This window comes from Elephantulus edwardii, unplaced genomic scaffold, assembly GCF_000299155.1.
Source record: "Elephantulus edwardii isolate Elephantulus edwardi_28Jun2011 unplaced genomic scaffold, EleEdw1.0 scaffold00087, whole genome shotgun sequence".
NCBI classification, from domain to species: domain Eukaryota; kingdom Metazoa; phylum Chordata; class Mammalia; order Macroscelidea; family Macroscelididae; genus Elephantulus; species Elephantulus edwardii.
In genome coordinates this window covers 9,851,031-9,860,082 of record NW_006399837.1, presented here as the reverse complement: position 1 = coordinate 9,860,082, position 9,052 = coordinate 9,851,031, and the positions used below count along the sequence as shown (strand labels likewise).

Here is a 9,052-nt window from a genome sequence, read left to right as displayed (position 1 = left end):
GGGAGAATTTCAATGAAAGGGTTTTTCTTTTACTTTTCAAGGAGAAGAGTGAATTGGGGGGAGGGGGTGGGCAGGGAGAAAAGAGTGAATTGGGGGGAGGGGGTGGACAATGCAACAATGAATGACTGGAAACCCTAAGTCTCTGTAAACTTCCATTAAAATTAATAAAAAAAGAAAAGAAAGGGAGGATTCCAAATCTTAAGAGAGAGAGAGAGAGAGAGAAAAGCCTTTATTTGTGGCTTTTAGGTATTCATCAAAGAGATCAAATCTCCTATCCTCGTCTGACCTCTTCCTTTGCTTCCACCTCGCCTGGGGTCACAGCAGTAGCAGTGGCTACAGAGGCGGCAGCCACAAATGGAGATGGATCAGACAGCAAGGCCTTCACCTTTTCAGCCAGTGGGAAGGTGTACTCAGTCTCCACAGATGAAGCCAGGACCTGTTTGTACCCATTGATGATCGAGTGGGGTACTGAGGCTGCAGCTGGGTAAACAATCTGCAGACATACACTGACAACGTTGCAGACACCTCCACGGGATGGGTGTGCTGTTTCCTTTGAGATGTCAAGCACTGTGGGGTTGTAGATGCTGCTGGTACCAACTTCAGACCCCTGCTGGATGGTGAGCTGGAAGGAGAAGGGGGAGATGTTCACCCCGCTCAGCAGGGTGGCCTCCCATCCTGTCTCCAGTCTTCATCCGCTGCACATGACTCCTGATTCCAGTGGTGCCTTTGGACATCTCAGAGGTGGTCCCAAAGCCTGGAAGAAGGAGGTCGTCTCAGGGCCCAGACCACTGTTCTGGGCCCTCACGGCATCCTCACATAGCACCTTGCTGGCCAGCAGCGTGTTCCTGATTTCACAGACGACTGCAGTCCCACATTCCCCTGGATGTGAGGCAGCAGCTTCTCCAGGGGCAAGTTGTTCTCCAGGTGGCCCTGGATGGCCGGGTACATCACGGAATTCTTGTGTGTCAGCACGACGACCTTCCACCGAGGGACTTGTGCCTCTGCTGCATCTGCTTGAAGCCTGCCTTGTCTGCACTCATGATGAAGTATGTTGGATAATACCTCTGACATCATTTCCGCAGTTGGATGATCTTAAGGGACTCCAGAGAGCCCTGGGCATCAAGAGTCGGGGTGCATCAGGAATTGTCATGTAGGGTTTAAAGACAATGTGTCTCTCACGAGGATGCCTGGTGAGAGAGAGAGCAGGGAGGGATTCTTTTTTTTTTTTTTTTTTAGTTCTGAGAACCCTGGGCAAGGTCAAGTGTATGTGTTTTGTGTGCACTGTATCTTGCATCTGATTTCTCATGACATGACCTTTGGTTCTCGGAACTTGAGACAGTGGCTTGTCATCTTACCTGCTGATCTCAGGTCATCAGGTCCTGCAGTGATGGTATCAGGAGCCTCTCTGCTTGATATCTGACTCACTGCCTAGGACTCACAGCCCCTACAATCTTGTGAGCCCTTGATGGCATCATCCGTAGGGAGTTGCACTGCTAACCGGTGTCTTTTCAGGAGAAAGATGAGCAATCTCCTTCCATGCATTTTACAGCCTCCTGAAACCAGGATGGAGAGTGTCATCAAAAGCCCTTTAGGGAGTGTATAACAATGAAATAATTTTTCTTTTACTTTTCAAAGAGAAGAGCAAATTGTCGGGGAGGGGTGGTCAGGGAGAAAAGTGCAACAATGAATGAATGGAAACCCTAAATCTCTGTAAACTTTCATTAAAATTAATAAAAGGAGAGGCTATAAAAATGCCTTTCAGTCTGAGAAAAATTGGATAAATTATGCATACTGCATTGAAACAGATGAGAGAGAGAACAGTTTAAAAGCAATCTATGATTGGGTATTATGGTCATGACAAGAGTCCAGAATGAGAGTTTGCATAGTGGATTGTACTCGATTGGGGGGGGCGGATTGTATACTAATGAAAAAATTTTTCTTTTACTTTTCAAAGAGAAGAGTGTACTGGGTGGAGGAGGGGTGGGCAGGGAGAAAAATGCAACAATGAATGAATGGAAATCCAAAATCTCTGTAAACGTTCATTAAAATTAATAAAATAAAATTTAAAAAATGCCTTTCCCAACACTTGGCTTTGATTTTCAGAACGTGGCTAGGTGGGGCTTCGCTAATAACGCAAATAAGGTTATACCACTATTTGAATGGGAATATGCAAACAAGGTATGTAGAATACTAATGAGAAGATTGGTCAGTTTTGCACCGAGGTAGGCTTTCTATGAGCTTGTTCAGAGGCAGAAAATGGATCTCCGGTCACTAGCAGGAAGGAAGAATCAGGTCCACTTAGACCAGAGATTCCTACGTGAGTTAGACTGGGGCTCAGATTGAGGAGGAGTAGTAACAGCAGCATAATTCTGAGCATGGCCTGTGGGCTCTGTGTGGCCACCGTAATGGTTTAGTGACCTCAGTAACAGAGCCGCAAGGGCTCTGGGCGGGATGGCTGGTGGAGAATGGACAGAAACAGGTTTGGGATCTTGGAGGTATGTACAATATGACCTCATAGGAAGTGGCTTTGCACTGTTGATGCAGATCGGGGCTCTAGCCCCTCGGGGGGTCAGTGGAGGTCAGATGCAGCCCTGTCACACTGGCTGCACCATTTGAACAAGAGCTGAAGAACAAGGGTGTTATTTTGAGGACGAAGGTTCCTGACTCAGGCTGTGGCAGTTGTGCCAATACTTGTGAAAGCTGGACAATGAATAAGGAAGGGGCGGGGGAAGAAAGAATTGAAGCCTTTGAGTTATGTTGTTGGCAAAGAACATTGACTATACCATGGACTGCCAAAAGAACAAATAAGACAAACAAGTCCTGCTAGAATCCTCCTTAAAAGTAAGAACAGGGAGACTTTCCCTCAGATACCTGGGGCATGTTGTCAGCAGGGTTCCATCCTTGGTAAAAGACATTACACCTGGCCAACGAAAGTGCCAGGAAAAAAGAAGACCCCCAACAAGATGGGTCCGTACAATGACTATAACCATGAGGTCAAGCACAGCAGACAGTGTGGAGATGGGGGTGGGGGCAGGGTCAGCCAGTGTTTCATTTTGCTGTTCATAGAATCACTCCGAGTCTGGGCCTACTCTATGGTATCTAACAGTAACAATACGTACACCTCACTGACTTTATTTCTCTAGAGAACCCAGCCCTTGAAGTTTGCGTTTGATCTTCTTAATTGGCAGCACTAGCTGAGTGGTTGTTGTTGTTGTTAAGTGCCGTTGTATCATAGACGACTCATAGTGACCCTGTGAATGAAAGAACCTGAACACTGATCACAGCGTTTCCACAGGCAAGCTATTTTGGAAGTGGATACCACTCCTGCTTCCAGGCTTGTTTTAATCGGGGAGCTCCACCAAACACTGTCCACCATGGGTAACCATTAACACATTTGGCACATCAGTGTCACAGTGTTCAGCTTCACAGCAACCACGAGTTACCTCTGTACAGCAAATGGACAGACCAGTGCTATACCACATAGAAGAATGTTTGACAGAAAACAATTTAAATAAGGCCTGAGGGCCACAGATTAAAATCACCCAGCTTGGGTTTGGTGGCATAACTTTTCTGTCCACTAGGCCAATGCAGCTCTCTCTTAATGTGAGTGGTAGCCTTTCTGATAACCCATCTCAGCAAGTGAAACAGCAATGATATAGGTTGGTTCACGTCCAGCTGTGTCAGGAAAGAGTTCGAGGCCTGAGCCTTTCTGCAGGGCTGGTAGAGCCAGGTCTCCCAGAGAAGCTTTATGGGTGCTCAAAGTGTAGGTACAAATATTCCAGGTCCTCACAGACACATCAGGATGCAAGTCAGCTTCATCCCAGCAAGCAAAGCCAAATCACACTCCGAGAAATGAAACACGGCTCACATCAACGAGCCAGGGCGCTGTAGCCAGTTGTACTGAGAGTGTTCTTTCCTTGGGGTTGGTGGAAACTTTCACTAGAGGTGGCATTTACATGAAGCCCAAGCTCTGGGAGGGGTGGCACATGATGGGGAAGTATCTGAACACACAGTCCTTCTAACGTTGCAATGAATTCCTCCAAACATTTATTATTTTATTTCTTTGAGTCTAAGTTTACAAATCATATTAGGTTTTCATTCAATCATTCACACACATTTTGTTTTATAGCAGTGATTATAATTAATTGCTGTTGTTGTTACGTATAGTGGAGTTGGATAGAATTCACTCCTAGCTGACCCACCAGCAGTTTTTCAGAGGCAGTAAATCACATGGGAGGAGATTTCCCATCTGTCTTCCATGGAGCAGCTGGTGGATTTGAACAGCATATCTTCAGGTGGACAGTGCAGCTTGCTACCACTATGCCATCAGAATTCCCTAACAATTAATTCATATAATTACTTAACTGCAATGTCTAATCAACCCCTAATCCTATATTGTCTTTCCTTTCACCTAAATTATTGATTAACTTTCCATCTTACTTGGATCTCCAGTTAACATCCTTGGTACCAATGGTCATGAGATCAGGAGATATAGAGCATTGGGAAAGTCTACTGTTCAGGACTTCTCCTGAAGTCCTGAAGAGCAATGGTGTCGGTTTAAAGACTAAGATGCTCCTGATTGAAGTCATGCATATTCTTTCCAATCACGAGTTGGGCAATAAGTAAGGATGACAGAAGAAGAATCACATTTGAGTTGTGATATTGGAGAAGAGTACTGAATACCCCAGGGTCTGCCAAAAGAAAGAACAGATATGTCTTGGAGAAAGTGCAGCCAGAATGCTTCGTGTGGGCGAGAATGGTGAAGCTTCAACTCACATACTTTGGGCACGTAGTTGGAAAAGGCTATTCCTGGAGAGGGACATCATGCTTGGAAAGATGGTCGGCAAGGGAAAGGAAGATTCTCAGTGAAACGGATGGATACAGTGATTGCAGAAAGGACTCAAATGTCAGAGATTGTGAGGATGGCACAGGATAGGACAGTGTTCAGGTCTTTTGCTCATAGGATTGCAAGGAGTCATACTTGAGTTTAGGCACATAGTAACACCACCATCAATGACACTACCCTTCCTTTCCATCCTCTTATCTTGTCCCCGAGTTCAAATAAACTCAGAGTTTTCCCACCATTAGATTTCTAAGACTCTAAGTCACTTGGGAGGAGTTTGCTCATTTTTCTCCTGGGGAGCAGCTGGTGGATTTGAACCACCAGAGTTGCTGCCTGGCTTGGGGGTCAGTGGCACAACTTGCTCTGCCTACACTGCCAGAACTCTCTTCCCATCCTAGTTACCATTTGCTATTTTATTTTAAATAAGCGTTTATTGTAAGGAAAATGCTCATCTGTGATTCCTTTTAAGGAGTCCTGGTGGTGCAGTGGCTAATCAAAAGTTGGGCAATTTGAACCCCCCAGTAGCTCAGCAGGAGAAGGTTGCCACAGTCTGCGTGTGTAGAGATTACAGCCTGAGAAACTCAGTGGGGAGCAGTCCTATTCTCCCCAGTAGAAGGAACGAGTTGGGAGTAACTCTACAGACAGCAGGATTTGTTCTCTTCGAAGTTGAAAGAAACCAACAGAATACTCAAATTAAGACATGAACAAGGTCCAGCCGTTTGGAACATGATGACTATTATCCTGAGCAAGTAAAGGGAAGGATAAAGTCTGGGATTGGAGGGAGTAGAGAGGAACCCGACAAAGAGATTCCCAGTTCTGGCTTGTGTGACTGGAGGATGAAGCCTGGCATTCACTGCGAGTGTAAATAAGGAGGCAGAGATGCTGTTTGGAGGAGAAGGGAGATCGTGTGTTCTGGAAATAAGGAGGCAGAGAGGATGCTTGGAGGAGAAGGGAGATAGTGAGTTCTTTTGGACGGCTCTGGAGACATCCAAGTAGAAATGTCCACGAGGCAGTAAAGACATATGAGTCTGGAGTTGAGAGACGTCTGGGCTGGAGGCAAAGCTGTGGGCCAGCAGAGAATTGAGGTCGTAAGAATGCATGAGATCATCTGAGAAGACAGTTCTGGGGAGGTAGCTGAGAGAGAGCCAACCTGAAGGGGACCTGGCTGGGGAGGCCACTGATAGAGGGACAAAGAGAATCCAAGTTACAACCCAGCTCTCTACAATGTGAACAGCCGGCTGGAGCCATGGTGTGCCTGAGTGGTGTGGAATTAAAACAATACTATTTGTCTGTGTACTGAAATAGAGTTCTCAAAGCCCTTTCCCACCCTTTTCATACCTTAAGAAATTATTACCTTACTTGGGAGGGACTGGAGAGCATTATGCTGAGTGAACTAACACAGTCCCACTAGGACAATTATTGTATAAAACCATTATTGTGGAATGAGTATAAGGATCGAAGGGGGGGTGGTGGAAGCAGAGGGGTGAGGATATACAAGGGGAAGGGGGGAATCAATCACGAGGTTGTACAATGTGATGAGGGGGTGAGGGAAGCTGGAAGAATCTGGTGTGAAAACAATATATTTGAATTTTGTAAATAAACTAGTATGTAAAAAAGAATCTCACTTTTACAATAATAATGATGTGGCACTGGCTTATGGTGACGCAGGCCCATAGAGGGAGGGACAGTCCAGTTCTGCACTGTCCTCGTCACCACTGGGATGCAGCCCCTGTGGGGTTTGAATGCCTCCCACCCTCAGAGTTCCAGCATTCTAAACCCAACCACATCCATTGTCATCAACTTGGCTTTGACTCAGTGACCCTTCACTGGGCTTCCAAGGCTGTAAATATTTTTTAAAATTCATTTTATGTTAATGAACATTTATAGAGATTTTGGATTTTCATTCATTCATTGTTGCACTTTTCTCCCTGCCCACCCCTCCCCAAGGCTATAAATCTTAATGGGAAGAGATTGCTTTATCTTTCTTCCTCAGAGGGGACTGGTGAGACTTCCGGTTAGCAGTCCAATGAACAGCGTGCCTTACTGCCACCCAGCTCCTTTCCAGTGCTGTATCAGTCAGCATTCTGTTGTGATCCTTAGCATGTGCTTTGGCTAATATTTGCTACTTGATTGCCAGGCTTTTCTTCCTAGTCTGCCTAAGCCTGCAAGCTCTGCTGGAAACTGCCCCTATTTGAGATAGCAGGAGCATAGCATCTAACATAAGTATGGAAGGCTTACGAGCTTTGTTTTAATGATAAGGGAGTTGAAGCTCACTGGTGGGAGAGAAAAAAAGATGCTGTAATTGTTTGTTACTTTATATTAATGTCTTCACTTTTGATGTCTCACATTAAACTTTTAATCCTGTAAATACACTTTACTCACTTTGTCACTGGGTTGTAATGGACTTGGGGTCAGGAACTGACTCATAATTCTTCTTCTCACCTTTCTTCCTTTATTTTCCTCTCTTCATCCAACACCTTGCTTTCTTTTATTTTTTTTGTAGAAATAGAATAATTTATTTAAAAGACAGTATACAGTACTTTTTAAAAAAAATAATTTTAATGAACATTTACAGAGACTTTGGATTTCCATTCATTCATTGCTGCACTTCTCTCCCCACCCAGCCCTCTCCCCACCCAACCCCCAGTTCGCTCCTCTCTTTCAAAAGTAAAAGAAACACTCCCTGGTACACAATCCCTCACACCCCTCCCGCCGCCCCAAGTACGTTCCACTGTGCAACCTTAATTGTGGATTCTTGTGATAACACCTTGCTTTCTAATGCCATTGATCACATAAAAAATGTGTGTGAAGGATAGTATGGGACACAATGTATATGGATGGACTTTGTAAGCAAACCAGTGTAAAATAATTTTTTTCCATTAATATTTCCCTTTTTAATTCATTTTAATGAAAGTTTACAGAGACTTTGGATTTCCATTCATTCACTATTGCACTTTTCTCTCTGCCCAGCCTTCCCCTGGCTTCACCCTTCTTTTTGAAAACTAAAAGAAGAAATTCTTTCATTGTTATACAATCCCTTTTTTAAATTTTTTAATTTAAAAGTTAATCACCACTGATCTATGCCCATTATCACTTGTCTTTTCAGATTCCCAGCAGATCTTTCTTAATTCCTTCACCCTAATTCTTCACCCATTCCTTCCACCCACCAAACTCTGTGGCCTCACGATTCCCCTTTCTCCCCACCTGTAGCCCCCTTCACTCCTCTTTTCTTCTTGGACTTTAATACACATCTTAGTAGTTATCTTTCTATTTTTACAGTAATGATCTTATGCAGTAGTTGTCCTTATGAAATGGAGTTAATTGGCTCAGCATAGCGCTCTCTTTTGAGAACAGATATGTGGACGAATCATCTTCCTCCTGCTTGATATTCTTGTTGACGAGTCCTCTCAGGCTGGTTCTGACTCACACTGATCTCAAGGGCAATAGAAGGAGATCCTGCTGGACCCTCTGGTGTCCGCACAATCACTGCTGGGTCCTGGCTCATTGCTGCTGTCATCGACTCAGCCCATCTTGCTCAAGTCTTCCTCTTTCTCGCTGATCCTCAACTTTGCCAAACATGATGCTCTCCTCCAGGGACTGGCCTCTCCTGAAAACAGCCCAAGTATTTGAGACAAAGTCGCCTCACTTCCAAGGAGTGTTCTGGCTGTACTCTTTCCAAGACAGATTTATTTGTCCTCTTGGCAGTCTATGGTATAGTCAATATTATTTGGCTACATCATAATTAAAGGCATCAATTATCTGTTTGCCTTCTTTCTATTTTTAGGTATTTTTAAATATAATAATTTCTGTATAATACTTTGTATATCTTTTAGTTTCTTTTCCTTGGGTTTAGATTGTAGGATTCTTGATATTGGCCTTTTCTGCCCTGTGATGTGGACAGTAAGGCAATCAGAAGACGTAGACCCCGAGACCTCAGGTTTTGGCCTCAGGACGTACAGAATGGATTCTGTGGCCTCCGGCAAAGTGCTTAAACTTTTTTTTTTTAAATGATGTATTTTATTTTTATTGTTGAGAATATGACAGCAGAATAGAAATTAATTCAAATTTCTCCATGTACAATTATTGACACTCATCACATTCTTTTTTTTTAATTTAGGGTGTTTATTTTTCATTTCAATGAACATCTACAGAGATTTTGGGATTCCATTCATTCATTGTTGCACCCTTCTCCCCACACAAACCCCTCCC

The 9,052-nt window shown here is 44.1% G+C and overlaps 1 pseudogene; it reads right to left on the bottom strand.

The window, feature by feature from the left end:
• Positions 1-271: 271 nt before the first annotated feature.
• On the bottom strand, positions 272-8,360 carry LOC102877016 (annotated as a pseudogene).
• Positions 8,361-9,052: the final 692 nt, after the last annotated feature.